Below are 17,660 nucleotides of genomic sequence, written 5' to 3'. Positions count from 1 at the left end.
ACAGAATTTCTAGTTTTTGTAGGTTCCGGAATTTCCTACAAGGTTAAATATTTCCAAGGAGTTTCTGAATACAGAAAAATATATTAATGTACTATTTATTAGCTAAAGGTTAAGTAACCATTAAAAAAAGTTTTGATGTGTCTATTCTATGGCTAGCCAAATTACATAGATATATGCAGTGTAGTTGCTCTGAGAAATCTGGTCTACCTTGGTTTTTTATGTAAAAGTAGGCATTTTTATGTAAACACTTCTAAGTGTACTTTTTACTATGATTGGTAGACTATGACGTTCATATCCCCTTAAAAGTTTCAAAGGTAGAGCTTATTGGAGTCATCTTTGCATTTCTGTTATCTTAAAAAATCCCAAAGGTTCTCTGTGCAAATAGTACAGCTTCAGTTAACTCAGACATTAATCCACTGTGGCCAGAAGAACCTTAGGTATTCTTTTCCAGGCTCTAGATTTATTCACGTTCCAGGGTGAATTGGATAGGTTAAGTTTACTTAATGTCTTCTTTGGCCTCAAGGTACCACCCTTCACCTGCTGTTTAACATTCCTTTCCAGATTCTTAAAAGCCCTGTTTACATCGAAAAGGAATTCTACGCCCTAACACAAAGTAATCATGAAAGAGTGTACTTGTCGACTTAACTCCCGGTAGCAGGTTTTGGCTTCTTTTCCCCCACTTTGAACCAAGGTAGCAATTTAACAGAGCTTTAGAAAAAAAATGTAAATGTAACACTTCCAGGATATATTTTCAGGATATACTTTTCCATTTCTAAGGTCAACAGTATGCCTCATTAGTTTATTGTATGATTTATTAGTTTGGTTTTTCCCCTAGTATGTAGCACTATATTTTTTAATACATTTGGTTAATGAAATCACTCCTGGCATTTTTTTAAGTGATTTTTTTTTAACTTAGTACATGCACAGAATTGTTTGAAAGAACACAGTCACGAAACGCTAGAAAACCACAGCTCCTTCTCAGAGCTGCCTGCTCCTGACTAGAACATGACTTGACCCCTCCAGCTGCCACAGAAATGGTTTGGTCCCACTGACCATGACTGTTCCTTGCCAGGAACAGAACATACACACTAAGAAATGTCATGTAGGGGTCATGTATGACAGGCCAGTTCTTAGTTAATCTCAACAATATGGAGCATGCTATTTATACATCAAAATCCTCTTTATCATATTACAAACCATATTTCTAAAAAAATTTTTTTGAAAGTATAATTTGTAGGACAAGGCCTATTGAGTCATATGTAAACTACATCCTCAGATTTCTAAAGAAGGGTCATTCAAAACTTCCCTGAGACTTCTAGTTTTCTATCTTCTTTATGTCTTTACTTGCAGAGATAGAAAGAGACACTATGTCATATAGTAAAACAAATAATCAAAAATGACTTATGTGGTATAAAGATAAAGTACAAATCTCTGTTAAAATCTTATCTAACGCTTCCAACCTGTAGGAAGTTCTCTTGCTTCTAAACTGACATTAAGTGTACAGTCTGTATCATACGATTTACTCAACGGTTTTCCTCTTAGTGCATTTAGATAATCTACCTAAGAGAACTAGAATATCTTTAGGGATAAAATTATTTCACTTTCCACTTTTCTTCTATGAGGCTTTATGCAATGAGTGTGGTGGAAGGGGCCATATTAACAACTTAATAAATAAATTTCAGTTGGTTAACAAAACAGGATACATGCTCTAATAGTATATTAAATTTTATTCTTAATATTCACCAACACATCTATATGATCCAAGGGTGCTCATTTTTTTTTTTACAAAATAGTAATAATTTGCTTTAAGAGAATATGTTTTCAATATTCCAGTGCTATAACCATAAAATATGCTATTTGTCATTTTCTTTTAAGTATTACTTCAAGAACAAAATAACGTGCAGCACTGCAGAACTTCACAATATACTATCATTTTAAAACATCAACACTCTCTGGTGTATTGGTAGGAAACTGGATCCATGCTATTCTCAAAAAGAACTACCTATGAATTTATGGGGAATTTCCTGATATCCAAAAAAACAAAACATAAAAAAAACCCCACTACAATTTAAGAGCTAACTAAAGAGAAATGCTGGTCTAAATACACCACATAATGTTAAAATTAAGAAACATTTTCTAACTCAACCACTTTGTCTTTGATCCATAGAGTACAGCATTGCACTGCTATTTTATGTAAGAATGGGAGAAAATTTCCCCACTTTTAAATTTGGAAATCCTAATCATAATTATAAATACAGCCCTGTGGCAGTCCCCATAAGGATAGAGCTTCTCCAGCTGTGTATCCATAACCAAGGTTGTCAGTGATACCCCAGAGCAGTGACCTGTCAGTTTTTACAGCATCCTTCTCTGTGTCTCTCACTTGGATTTTTTTTGCATGTGTGTGTGCTCAAGCTTTATTTATTAATTTGTTTGTTTGTTTATATTTATTCAAGTATAATTAACATGCAGTGTTATATTAGTTTCAGACGTACAATGTAGTGATCCGACAATTCTATATACTACTCAGTGCTCATCAAGATAAGTATACTCTTAATCCCCTTTATTTCACTCAGCCCCCCACCCGCCTCCCCTCTGGCTACCCCCAGTTTGTTCTCTGTATTTAAGAGTCTGTTTTTTATTTGTCTCTTTTCTTCTTTGTTCATTTGTTTTGTTTCTTAAATTCCACATGTGAGTGAAATCACATGATATTTGTCTTTTTCTGACTGACTTATTTCACTCATTCTGTCTTTTCACCTGGATTCTTCGCATCAGTGATGTGGTAGTCAAAGTTTAACAACTAGTTCTACAGGGGAAAAACGAAGGCTCATGATGCAGCACTTGCTGATTTGTGCCATGTAAATATTCCCAGAGTACTGATGGCAGGCTATCAATGAGATGTCATTGAACACAGAGCTGGAAAGGACAGCACTACCAGCTCCAGGAAGCCACTGTGAGCCAGCTCCATCACGTTGCTCAAAATGCTAACAGTCTGGTCAAAGGAAGAGTATGTCCTAGGTGATAAGGAACAAGCTTACAGTTATAAGCCTTGCCAAAGAAATAGTTAGAAAGGTTTCAGGGAGTTGTTCTTTCGTAGAATTCGAAGGGAGGGAAATTGAATTTAATGGGACAGCAATACAAACCATCTGTGGGAGGTCAAAGTGATCAAATTTTGATCACTCTAAATAATAAAGAGCTCTCCAACAAGTTTAACAGAGATATGTTTTTCAACCTGAGGTCTTAGTTTCCATTAACCTGGAAAAGTTGAGGTAAGATTGGAAAACCTAATATCAATGTTTGAGAACGGAATTGCTCTTAGGATTCTCCATACATGTTGAGCCATTGAAGCTGGGACTGCAATTAAACTAAAACATCAGGAATCTTAACCTTTTCACCTTGTGATTTGAAGGAAGTTCATGGATTGTGGGTATATATCTAAATTTACATAAGAAATGTTGACAAATTATTTGTAATATAATTTCTTTTTTAAAAAAATTCACAGATATTAATATTTTATATTTTTAAGACGTAAATGCAATATAAGTTTTACTAATTTCAGGAAGCAACTTCATAATAAAATAATTCACATATGTCTTCTAATCCCTACATTTTATCTATTCAAGCTTTAGTGTAACTAAATATATCTCAAAATAATTTCATATTTCTCTAAGAACTAATGGTTAAATCTTAATGTCAAATAAATCCTAACCCACACTTCAGGAGGCTGATTATAATTCAAGCCTCTAGCCCCTCTATAAAATGTGGAGTGCAAGACCTTAAACTTTCCATTGAGATCCTATATATCACAACTTCACATAACCTACTTTTTCTATTAAGGCTCACCAAGTATTAAGCCCTTTAGCCTTTGTGATATTTTCTAGCACAAGGGTAAGCTGGTCCACTTGGTCCTTAAAGTGATCTAAAAGTAATAATTCTCTCCTGAACTGTGTTGCTGTCCTGGCAGTCAACTCTAATCCCTCAGTCCAATATTAGGACATGGTTCTGCTTGAAATGCCATGTAATTGAAATTATAAGCTCTGTGTTCTTCTTGGAAGTAAGCCAGAATATTTGAAATCAGCTTATAGTAAGCATATATTGAGCTAGAAACTGTCATGTTACAATGTGGGATACATTATGGTATTGTTCAGTTTATCCAGGGTCCATTAGCATTAAGCACAATGTGGATTTCCTAAAACACTGAGGTTTCCAATAATAGAGTCCCTTTCCAGGTTCCTCTGCCTTCTTCAATAATAACGCTTTGTTTTACTATTCCTTTGTACATGATGCCTTCCAGCTAGCACATGCTCAAACAATTTTTAAAGAACAAAATATCGTATAAAATCCAAAGCCTTTAGAATAAAAGAGAACATCTCTTAGTTCACACTTCCCGCATTTACTAACTCTGTGACTGTGGATATATTAACCTCTTAGAGCTTCTATTTCCTAATCTTGAAAATTAGGGATAATGCCTGCCTGTTTGAAATGTTATGAAAATTAGAGATAATGTCTGTAGAGCCCTGAGACCAATGTATGGACATAGTAGACACTGAGTAAGTGAGCTATGATGATAATTATGATGATTAATTGATTCAAAGAAAGAAGAATTTCCCTTGGCATCCTGACTCCCCAAGAGCAGTGTACAAAAGCAAATCAATTTACTCTATTCATGTGGATTTAAAAATTTTCAGTTTGTGGATCATACAAAGCTTTAATCTTTTTTCTTGTGGTAAAATATGCATAACATTTACTATTTTAACCATTTTAAAGTATATGAATCAGTGACACAAAGTACATTCACAGTGCTGTGCAACCATTACCACTATGTAATTACAGAAGTTTTTCATCTCCCCAGAATTAACCCCAAACCCATTAAGCAATGATTTCCCTTTCTCCTCTCCTTTCAGCCCCTGAAAACCCCTAATCTGCTTTCTGTTTCTATGAATTTGCCTATTCTGGATATTTCATATAAATGGAATCATACAATATGTAACTATTTGTATATGTTTTCTTTCACTTAGCGTAATATTTTCAGTGTTCTCCCATGTATCAGAATTTCACTCTTTTATGTATCAGAATTTCACTCTTTTATGGCTGAATAATATGCTATTCTACATTTTGTTTATCTATAATTTTGTTCTACATTTTGTTTATCTATAACACATTTGTTGATAGAAATTGGGATGTTTCTACTTTTTGGCTATTATGAATAATGCTGCTATAAACTTTCACAAAGATTTTTCTCTGAGCATCTGTTTCCAATTTGGGGATATATACCCAGGAGTGGAATTGCTAGGCTATATGGTAATTTTGTGTTTCACAGCTTTCATTTTGTGCCTTTAAAAACTGCAAAGGCAAAATTTTAGAAGTTACATATAAACTTACCATGCGGCCCAGCAATTCCACTCATGTGAATCTTCCACAGGAAATGTAAACATATTCACAGAAAGATCTGCACGTGAATCTTCATAGCATATTAATAATAGTCCAATATTGGAAACACCATCAAATGTCCTCAAATGTCCTGATAATCCAAATATGGTATATCCAGCAACGGATACTACTATTCATTAATAAAAAAGAATGAACCCACTGATCATATTACAATATGGATGAACCTCAAAAACATGTTAAATGAAAGAGGCCAGACGCAAAAGACCACATGCTATGTTTCCATTTACATGAAACGTCCAGAATAGGCAAATCTATGGAGACAGAAAGTAGGCTGATTAGTCGTTCCCTAGGACCAGGAGTGGAAATGGAGACTGACTGTAAATGGAGCATGAGTTATCTTATTGTGGTGATGATAATGTCCTAAAACCAAATTATTTTTTTTTAAAGATTTGATTTATTTATTTGACAGAAAGAGAGAGAGTACAAGCAGGGGGAGCAGCAGGCAAAGGGAGAGGGAGAAGCAGACTCCCCGCTGAGCAGGGATCCTGATGCAGGGCCCGATCCTGGGAACCTGAGATCATGACCTGAGCCAAAAGGCAGATGCTTAACCTACTGTGCCACCCAGGTGCCCTCTAAAACCAAATAATGATGGTGGTTGTACAACTCATGAAAGGTAATAAAAATCACTGAATTGTATCCTTTAAATGGTTGAATTTTTATGATACATAAATTGTACCTCCTAAAGTAAAAACATTTCCATAGAGGAAAATGCATGGTAAAAATCATACTATTCCTCCTTGTTATCCATTGCTATTCTGGGTTCAGAAATTCATCATCATACTCAAGGATTACAAAGACTCCCATTGTATCCTTGCCATCTCTATAAGGCTCTCCATTCAAATTTAACTATGTCAAGAAACCGTCCGGTAATCCCTTCTCTCTTCCAAAACAAAAAGAACAAGCTCAGAGGTATCCAAAGGTCTCTACTTCCTGCTCTCAACCTAGCATTCAGGACCCACAATCCACCATTATTTCTCCTACTCAACAACACTAACGCCTACATTAGTGTTTTATAGTAATAGTTGTCTTACTTCTTGATTTGTACCCTTAAACAGAGATGCTATTGGACTATAGTAAGGTAGGAAAACAGATCATCTGGTTTGAATTATCTCTGGATCATCACTGTCCTTGAGCAAGTCTAATTAACCTTTAATTAATTTACTCATCAATAAAACATAATTTCTCACTAATTTGTTGCAAAAATTTTATGTCATGTATGAGAACACATAGCACAGCAATTGGAACATTGAAAGAAATCAATAAATGCCAGTTCTTATTAAAATTTTTATTATTTTCTACAAAAACTTGTAATCTGATCTCTAAGTGAATGTCTTAATTCAGATGACTAGTTGATATATTTGAGATATAAATTATATCCAATATGTCTGTGTGTTCTCTACAGCACTAGACAACTATTTATTTATTGAATTATTGATTGATTAATATTTTAAAAAACTTAAAGAAAAACAGAGTTTCTGTATTTATGCTAAGTATTATGGAATTATTGGTTTTTTTTCCAGTTCCGCCTGAATGACTATCCTCTTGAGTTTGTCCATACTTGGATGCAATAGTCAGAGAACAATTGCAATATGAAGCTACACATTGTATCACATCATTAGAAAACAGAAACATAACAAATTTTTATTTCCAGAGGCCCATAGTTGAATCATTCATTCATTCATTCATTCATTCATTCATTCATTCATCCTTCTGCATAATTATACCTTGGGATAAAGATAAATAAGACCACCTACTAACCTCAGAAGGTTAGAATCTAATAGGCTGATATAAATAGGTTAATAACAAAATTCCTTAAAGAATCATAGCACATGAGACTGAGATGGGCACAGGAATGCATCAGCAACTGGGACACAGAAAATATGCAAGGGAAGTTACCAAACAATTTTGGAAGGCTTAACACTGATAGAAGATAAGGATTTTCCTGCTGATTCAAGAAGTGAAAAAGAGGCCAAGAGAATTTTCCAGGAAGTAGGAATATAGAATATTTATATATGAAAGTTTGAAACCAACACCTGTGGTTCCAAGGACAGGATATAAGGTGAAGAGATAGCTGGGCCAGATTGTTGAGAATCATGTATGCCAAAACAACAACTAATCTGAATGTTACCCTACCAGAAACAGTAACATGACCAAATTTTTATTTCAGAAAAATCTCCTTAGTTTTGATAGACTAATGGAGTAAAAGACTAAAGGCATTACGATAATTTTTCAAAATAGCTTGGGTGAGAGATGGTGAGTTCTCTGGATTAAGGCAAAAACAGATCAAGTTAAAGAATTTCAGCTTTGATTTTTTAAGATTGAAATGCCTCTGATGAATAGGTTCTGTGTTGTTTTTCTTTTCGTGGCTGTGGTGGTGTTTTATTTTGATTTGGTTTGGTATATATAATTCTGAACCTTAGGGAGAGATCCAGAAGAGAGAACTAGACTTAAAGCCCACAGAAGTCATGGGTGTGAATGACATTAGTTGGAGAGAGTATGCAAGATGAAAAGAAAAAAACAACAGAGACAAGAAGTAGTATCAGTAAACACCAAAATTTTAGGGGTAGACAGAGGAATAAACCTAGCAATGAGGACTAAGATAGATGGTCAGAGCCTAGATAATCAGAAAAGAATGGTATTTTAGGAAACAAAAGAAATAGGAGCTTCAAGAAGAAAAAATGTGTTAGGCAACTATACCAATTTGCATGAAAAGACTAAATGAAATGGAAACTGATCCATCCAGATATTGGATGGAAGCTCTTGAAGAATAGAATGTAAAATATAGTTCAAGACAGCATGTTGGATAGATTGGTAATGAGAGATATCAATATCCTCAATGAAGAATGTGAGCAGTATATTGACATTGTATCAGATAAAATAAACCTCAGAGGAAGAAGAATTGTTATTTAGAGTTGAAAACGAATGGTCAGTATGTTGTAATGAAGAACTAGGATAAACACAATATTGCCTCTTATATGTAACTGGTATAACAAAATAATAAGTATTCGCATAAAAGCATGAGTAATGAAGACATGTTTGGGAAAGTACAGATCTTCAACTTACAATGGTGTTATGCTCCAGTAAACCTATTGTAAGCTGAAAACGTCCTAAGTCGAAAATGCATTTAATACACCTAATCTACCAAGCATCATAGCTTAGCTTAGCCTACCTTTAACATGCCCAGAACACTTACATTAGCCTATAGTTGGGCAAATTCATCTAACACAAAGCCTATTTTAAAGTAAAGTACTGAATATGTTATGTAATTTATTGAATACTACACCAAAAGTGAAAAACAGATTGGTTGTATGGGTACAGAATGGTTTTAAGTGTATAGGTTGATTACCCTCAGGATCACGTGGCTGACTAAAGGTTGAAGATACCGGACATTTGATTTTCTGTAAGATAAGAGTTCAAAAATAAGGTAGTTTTAAGGACATTCTGCTTAAGGAGTGCTTTCCAAGCCTGTTTTAGAAGAAAGAACATGTCTTGGAAAAACTGGGACCTCCTGGTTTCTAATGCCAACTCCAGCACAACTCCATCTCTTAGAGTTATGCTGACATAATAATCACAATGACAATAACAATATCCCATCATATTCAAACATCTGATTAGGAGGTACTGTTACCTACTTAGATAAAAGGAGGAATTTGAAAAGAGATTAAAGGCCACAAAATGGAAATTATTCAGATCTACGTCATCCTATAACTTTCAGCCTAAGCAACAGGCTCCTGCAAATTGGGAGGTACCCAAGACAGAAGAACTGTGGCTTTACACGCAGTTAAAAGAGTTGTAATGTCAAGTTTAAGGACACTATTATATTCCACTTAGGACATCAGACCTTTGGAAAAGGTGACTAATGAATAAAAGAGCACCCAAATATTCGAAGAGTGTTTTTTCTTCCTTCAATTCAATCCAACAAGCATTCATTGAGCATCTCCTGCTAGTGGCACTGTGCTAGGTACTGAATATCTTTAGATAAATATTACTCATTACAATAGAAATTTTACTTTCTAGTTTATTATATTATTGGTAAAAATATCATAATGGTGATAATCTCAGAATCCATAGCATGGAAATCTCTGGACTCATGTCAAACACTGGTAAAATAATTTGGTTGGTGATTTTGCGAGCGACACTGCCATCTATTTGCTGAAATTCTAAGAGACATTCAGAATAAGCTTAAAGAAATTCTAGTTCTATGTGGTTTGAGGCAACTATTCTCTCTAAGCTTCTTTTCACAAATCATAAAGACAAAGTTTGCCTTGTTACGGTCTCTGTTACCAACTGTATGAAAACACATCAAAGGTCAACTATTTATTGACATCTGCACATCATGGCTGAGCATAGACTAAAAAACCACAGATAAAATGAATATGCTATGCTTGAATCTCCAGTATATAAAAGATGATTTAGTAAGTTCCTTTGCTTTCCTTTTATGTCAACAAGGGTATGAAAAAGTTACTTGTCTAAAAAATGGAGAATATCAGTATTCTGTTGTCTAGCTGGAAACCAGTCAACAGTAGAATAAGAAGGTTTTCCTAAATGCTACAGAGTTGTTGAATCAAACTAACTCCATTCTGTAGAAAAAGCCCCCCAGAACAGAATTTGAATAATTAAGCAGTATCATAAAAAGAGAGAAAAATGGAAATTTGGTGTTTTGAAAATTTGGATCAGGAGTAAGGCAGTTAAAATTTAATGTCTATTAAAAGTGAAAGTGATAAGATTGACTATGGTCAGTCTCTGAGTATAAAACACTTCCTCATGAATTTCTGACAATTTTCATTCATTCATGACTTATTGCATTTATGTGGTTTTACTTCTTTTCTTTCTCTCAAGTGGAAGAGTAATTCAAAGACGCAGTCAGATATTTAATTGAATCTATATGGACTGAATTCATCAGACATACTTGCAAATAATTTAAAGAATAAGAAATTATAAGTGCCTCTTATATCTAATTTTATCAGTCCTGATAAAGTTTAATATCCTTTTGCTTCATATAATTGAATGTGTTTGTTACTTGACCAAACTTCACACAATTTTCTGGGACCTTAAAGACATTCAAAATCTCAAAGATGACAGACTTGGGTTCTGTCTCAGTCTGTTCAGGTTGTCTTAATAAACTATCATAGATTGGGCGGCTTATAAACAGCAGAAATTTACTTCTCATAGTTCTGGAGACTGGTAAGTCCAAGATCAAGGTACTTGCAGATTCTGTATGTTGTCTGGTGAAGGCCCATTTCCTGGTTCACAGACGGCTGTCTTTTTGTTGTGTCCTCATAAAGCAGAAGGCACAAGTGAACTCTCTGGGGTCTCTTTCATAAGGGCACTACTTCCATTCATGAAGCCTCCACCTTGTGACCTGATCACCTTCCAAAGATCCTACTTCCAAATACCATCACGTTGGGGATTAAAGGAATAGGTTTCAACATACAGATTTTGAGGGGACACTAACATTTAGTCTATAGCAGGTTCCAATCGTGCTTTCACCATTATTGGTAGTTATTTACCTTCTCTGAGACTTAATGTCTCCGTCTAAAAATGGAGATAAACTTAACCTCACAGAGTGGTTATACAATTTTAAATAAGCTAATGAAAATAAAGCTGAAGCACTTCACATGGTTATAGCCAAGGTCCCTGCTCTCAAGAGAAATATACTCTAAGAGAGTTGCTAGCCTTTCTCAAATAGAATCCTTCTACATATCTATCAATATCCATAGCAGTGACTCTCAAGCAGAAAGATCTGGCCTCCTAGAAGGTTTGTAGTCTAGTACCTGCCAGAAGAGAATTCCTGGGTTGGACTTCCACGTGGACAAATTCGAACGGAGTAGTGGAGAGATGTTAAAACAGTGAGTGTAACTTCCCTGACCCAGGATCAAAGCAGACAGAGGGATCTAGGATGGTTGCTAGCTTCCTAGATTAGTTGACTGGGAGAAAGAGTGGTGGCATTCTGTAGGAAGAAATTTCTGCTAAGGATGAGGGTGGTTGGCCAGAAGACAGAAATGAAAGGAGAAGAGATTTGGAAGTGGAGGATATGTTGAGCATGGAAAAGACTGCAAGCAAAATTGGAGTCAGGAAGAGTTCATGTATCCTGTGATCCACCAGAAATGCAATCTAGTGACGCAAATCCACCAAAGTATTCCTGATTTCCCCCAAGTGGATCTCAAGTGGTGGAACCACAGGAAGGAGACAAATGTAAAGGAATAGCATTCCAGGCAGAGATAAATGGCTCATATGTCTAAGATCTGAGTACTGTCCACTCTCATGTTATTGTCCTTGGGCTGCAGGTCCTCCAGGCTGGGATACTTTTGTCTCTTCTTGAAAAAGTAGACTCTACATGGCTATTTCTCAACTTCTGTGGTCTCCAAGTAAAGAGGTCTGTTAATTCTTAATTACATTTTCTTGACATCATTTAAAGTTTGTCTTCTTAGACAATAATACCTTCATATTTCTTCTTTGATTAAGCAATCTTTCTAGAAATTCTTTTTTATGACATGCTTGCTTTTTTACCATTGAAATGCAAATACTTTTTCAATAAATATTAAAAAGCAAAAAACTTGAAAAGGAAATGACAATTTCCAGAAATTCAGATTTAAATAAAACAAATACAGGCATCTGACTCACGGTTCTTAAGAAATACCAATACTTTTTATAGTTGTGACATCACAGAGAGATATTTACTTAAAAATTACTCAGCTTCCCTTTTTGAAAAAAGTTTGTGTTATTTCTGAATCAAAATGTCCCAATACGTAGAACAAAATAACTGAAAGTTAAGATATCAGTTCTGCCTCTAATTTATAAGATTCTTGTAAATATTATTGAAGCTTTGTTTCAGAAACAATAAAAATCACTAGGTGAAATGCTTTTTATATAAGCAAACTAAAATATTCTGCAGAAACTGATGGATAGGTTCCTATATTCTGGAAAATGATATACCAAGCTTCTCTTAAAAGATCAAAACCCTAAACCTATATTTAAAAAATATATAAGAAGGCATGCTTCAGAGTTATAATAAAGAACAGCTAGTTATTGTATAAGGGTTAAATTCTTTGATTTTGGGGAAAAAAGAATGAAAGTGAGGGCTTTATCTTTTCTATATTAAAACATATAAAGCTACAAGAACTAAAACAAAAATAGTGTACAAGTCAACTGAGGCTGTGTCTCTACTTCCCACATGGTAGAATGGTTAAGTGAGCAGACCCTGATTCAGACCACCTGGGGTAAGTACAATCCTGGCTGGCTGGGTTACAAACTGAGAAACCCAAGACTAGTTATCACATCCTAAAGTTTAGTCTCCCCATCTGTAAGCTGGGTAATAATTAAGACCTTTTGGCAAATAATAAGGATTAATGTTTATACAGCAGCTGGTAAAAATTAAAATTAAGTAAATATTAATTGTGATATTATTATACCTAATAAATAAAGTGAAAAGAAAAAATATACATTAATAAGAAAGGGAAGGTTCTCAGAAGCAAATGGCAGTAGCAAATTTTCTCTGAGAATATATTCAGATCTATGCTTCACAATAACCACCAAAATGAACTCAAAATTGATAAAAGAATTGCAGGGGAAAATGTAAAGAACTTTTAGGTAAATATTTATCAAATATTGGGAAGGGAAAGCTATGTCTAAAAAAATGAAAGAAATCAGAAAAAGTATAGCTTCAGTATAATTTTAAAAAACTATCATAAACAACATTAAAAGACAGAAAAGTTTATTAAAAATATTTACCAGAAACATAAAATCATTATTTTTAATGCCTAATAAATACTGAGAAGTCAAGGGGGAAAAAAATGCCCCAAAAGCAATATGGCCAATGGCAAAGAAAAATAATTCATAAAAAATAGAAATTACATGAGTCCAACACATAAATGTAAAAAGTGTTCATTAGTAATCAAAGAAATTTACTAGTAAGCGAAGAAATCTAACTTTAAGGACCAAAAATGTTCCATTTTATATTTATCAGTATGATAAACTAATTTTGTGAATATTTTGTTTATTCATTTATACATTTTAAGAGAATACTTAATTCTGGTAAGGCTTTGGAAGATTTCTGGTTAAAATGGCAAATGAACTTTTTCTGGTTATGTATCAAGAACTTGAAATAGTTCATTGACCCTTTTTAGAATCTAGCCCAAGGAAAACACTGAGACACTGAGGATTTTGTGCATGGTTGGTCTCTAAAGCATTATGTCCAAGCCCAAAATCTCAGAAGCAACCCAAAGCAGTGATTCCCAGCCCTTTCACCTCAAAACAAACATGGAAAATCATATTTGTACAACATACAGTGGGTCCTGGAATAGGCTGCTTGCAGCTGAATGGGACTCAAAACAGTTACCAGGAGGACTGGAATGTCTGGATCCTAACGTATCTATAGCCAATTCATGACCATCATCAGCCTGGGACAAATTAGTTGGTCATAACCAGCCTAAAAATCTAACATTAAATCAAATGTAACTATTCTGTGTTATGGTTTGACGCAAAAATTAAAGTCTTAAACTTTTAAAAAGTTGGAAATTTGGTCTAATTGATACTAAAACAGGTAAGTCTGCAATAACATACAGGTATTAAAATTAGTTTTACAAAGAATTTTATGTGAGACTATTGTCATTATGTTATATAAAGAAATGTAGAATGTAAAGTTGCTTGGTGACTACATTCCAAAATTTAAATTATGATATGACGTGTTTACTGATATACGTGCTTAAAAATACTGGAAAAATAAAATGTGACAATTCATCTTTTTATGTTACGGTTTTTGGATTTTAAACCATATTCTTTCCTGGCTCTTCCAAAATTTATACAATAAATAGTTTTATATTTATAATAAAAGTAAACAAATTTGAAATAAAGAAACCTGTAACAGAGATGCCAGAAAGTTAAACCAAATTGTAGCTTAAAAATATTTTGCACATTGAATGTGATACTGATGTTGGTATTTTATTAACATTTGGAAATCTCTTTAAAAGTCTGTGATGCTTGGAAAAGAAGCAAAAAGAGTTCACAGTCTTAAAAAGGGATGGTCATTCAATCTGACCCAATAATCAAGATCATTTATGGTTCCTAAAATAATTTTTTTTCCTAAATACTCTTTTAATATACATCATGTTAGGTCAATAATAGCAGGAATATATAATATTTTTTTCAGTTTGAGTCAGCACATTCCTGAGACTCAGACTTTATATGTGACCACTTCTTATAATTGGCAAAAAAAAGGCCTTGGTAAGATCACTGTGGTTCAGAGGGAAAGGAAGCCCACAAATGTTTAGGTTTCTGTAGGAAAGCACTTTGCATCCAATCATTTTTATGTAATCTATGTCATTCCCTAGCTGAAGAAGATGAACACGTAAAGGAAAACCTTTCTGTGGGGATCTTAACGTTTTTCATCTCCACTTAGTGACTGAATATTGATTTAATGTGTTTCACACAAAACAGGCCATTTCAGCACACACACTGCACGCTTCCTAATCAGAGTACATACAGGGGTTTTACCTCACTACACAAACATAATCGATATTGGTTTTTTCCTCTTCAGTCAATTTATATACCAATCAAATGAAATTTTCAGTAGCTTGCAATCATTTTAATGAAGAATTAGCGATGATGTCAAAATACCTAAAATGTCAAAATGCATTTTCTTTTTTGTCCACCACACTTATCAGAATGAGTGGCCTCATCATGAATTGGGAATCTCAGGACATTAAGAGCATGCTGTCATACATCTTCTTGGGTATCATTTGTTTAGAAATCAACTTGTTCTTCATCGATGCATATTACGCCACCCTTCAATTATTTTAATTTTAAAAATAAATTATTATTATTTTAAAATATTTGTTTTTAAATTATTTTAAAAATTATTTTTAAAAATTATTTTATTTTAAAAAGTATTTTTTTAATGATTTTTTTATTATATTATGTTAATCACCATACAGTACATCCCCAGATTCCGATGTAAAGTTTGATGCTTCATTAGTTGCGTATAACACCCAGTGCACCATGCAATACGTGCCCTCCTTACTACCCATCACCAGTCTATCCCATTCCCCCACCCCCTCCCCTCTGAAGTCTTCAGTTTGTTTCTCATAGTCCATAGTCTCTCATGTTTCATTCCCCCTTCTGATTACCCCCCTTTTCTTTATCCCTTTCTTCCCCTACCGATCATCCTAGTTCTTATGTTCCATAGATGAGAGAAATCATATGATAATTGTCTTTCTCTGCTTGACTTATTTCACTTAGCATTATCTCCTCCAGTGCCGTCCATGTTGCAGCAAATGTTGAGAATTCGTTCTTTCTGATATGAGTAATATTCCATTGTATATATGGACCACAGCTTCTTAATCCAGTCATCTGTTGAAGGGCATCTCGGCTAATTATTTTAAAAATTAGTTTATTTTATTTTAAATTATTTTAAAAATAAAATATAGAATTATTTTATTTTTTATTTTAAAAATAAAATATAGAATTTAACTGATCCTAAGAAATAATTTCCTAATTTTACTAACGGAAAAACAGTGAAATTATGTAAAGACACTGATTAATGACAAAAGTTACAATCAATGTTTTAACATTTATTACATCATAATTTGTCTTCTAAGGCCATTTTTTTCTGATTCAAATGTGACATTTAGAAGTTACATTTCAAAAATTCATAGAAGTTTTGAAAAATAATATTTGCATAGGTTTGGGCAAATGTTTCCATCCTCAATGTGTTAGAAATCAACGGGCCTAAAATGTCAAAGGGAAAAATCTCACAAATTTCAAAACTTGGTCAGATAAATTTCCTACGATAGTACTTAATTTTAAGCAGTGTTATTGGTGTCTTAGATCTGTGAGTGATAAAAGCCAAGCAAAATTCCACAGGCTAGAAGGAAAAAGAAATGGTAAAAACCTTTAGGGTTGAGCAAAATGTGTACCAATTAGCAGACAATTCATTGCTACAATTAGCTGCCCGCAATTTGTCAACATTACCTTTCAAGACATGAAATCCACCCTAATTTATTACTTCTATTTGGTGAGATGATAAGAAACATTAATTTTTCTTTTTTACTTTGCAAGAGTACAAGTTGAAATTTGTTTAGTCTTAATTCCACAAATGTGAGTTGTTATCCATTTTTTCACCCTGGACACATTATGCAAGAAAAAACTGCAACATGTTCACTAGCCAGTTCATCCAACATTGCTTCCATTGACCAGCTCTTTAAATCAATTTCCATAGAATTATAAACCTTCCAAAATAAGCGTAACAATATTTATTTATCATGAAATTATACTTGGGTATGAAAAAAGAATTTGGAAGCTGTTTTATTGGAAACATGTAAGATGTTGAGTTGAGCAAAGGATGAAAAGACAAAATTTTCCTGAGGGGAGGGTTGTGTGTAGGGTGGAATAATATTAGTAAGAAACAAGATAGAAAGTAAGGGTATCAAAATTCATAAAGAAATAGTCTAAAGGTCCACTCAATACCCTTACCTGTAGTTTTTACTGGAAAGCTGTGGTTACAATTCTTTTTATGCTTGTTGTTAAGTCTATGTGATAATTTTGTAATTTTTTATCTTTTAAATGTATATGTCTTTTTTGGCATGCCTTATAAGAGAAGAAATAAAGATCTGGGAAGGAAGAAATGGGATAAAAGGAATGAATCTCCAAGGAGAGGATCACATGCTATTTGGCTTGAAAATAGAGTGTAGGTTTGTAGAGCAGAGATATTAAAGGCATTTGAGCAACCTATATAATGTGAAAAGTCATAGGATTTCAGCAGATTGCAAAATTTCCCTTAGCTCTCAGCAATCAGTGCTCCCTGTGTGTGGTGGAATTATTTTTTAACATAATTCCCAAGGGCACCCAGGATTGGTTAAAAGAAGATTCTATAGTACTAATTAATGATCAGACCAGGAATAGAAATACATGTGGAACTCCTTGCTGACCTATGTACTTCATTAGTTTAAGAAAATTTTTTAAGTTAACAAAAACTAATTCACCTAATTTTTTCCAGGAAAAAGAAATTCATTTAGGAACAGTGTCCTTCCTGTCAAAACTCTTTTCTGAATTTGTACATCAGTTGCATGTGTTACTGGAAGTATGCATATAAATGTTTCTTTATCTTTATGTCTCTTCCAATTATAGTTGTTATCAAAAGAGAATCATATTTATATCTAAACCAAATTTACTCTTTTTTAACTTCATATTCATGAGATATTGGAAAAATATGGTAT

The 17,660-nt window shown here is 33.7% G+C and overlaps 1 protein-coding gene across 1 annotated transcript in view; it reads right to left on the bottom strand.

The window, feature by feature from the left end:
* The window catches only part of C9H8orf34 (chromosome 9 C8orf34 homolog), a 366,424-nt gene that overhangs the window by 51,292 nt on the left and 297,472 nt on the right, over window positions 1-17,660 (bottom strand).

This window comes from Ailuropoda melanoleuca, chromosome 9 (genome assembly GCF_002007445.2).
Source record: "Ailuropoda melanoleuca isolate Jingjing chromosome 9, ASM200744v2, whole genome shotgun sequence".
In the NCBI taxonomy this organism is placed as follows: domain Eukaryota; kingdom Metazoa; phylum Chordata; class Mammalia; order Carnivora; family Ursidae; genus Ailuropoda; species Ailuropoda melanoleuca.
Note: the sequence above shows the minus strand (reverse complement) of the source record. Positions and strands in the feature narration are given on the sequence as shown.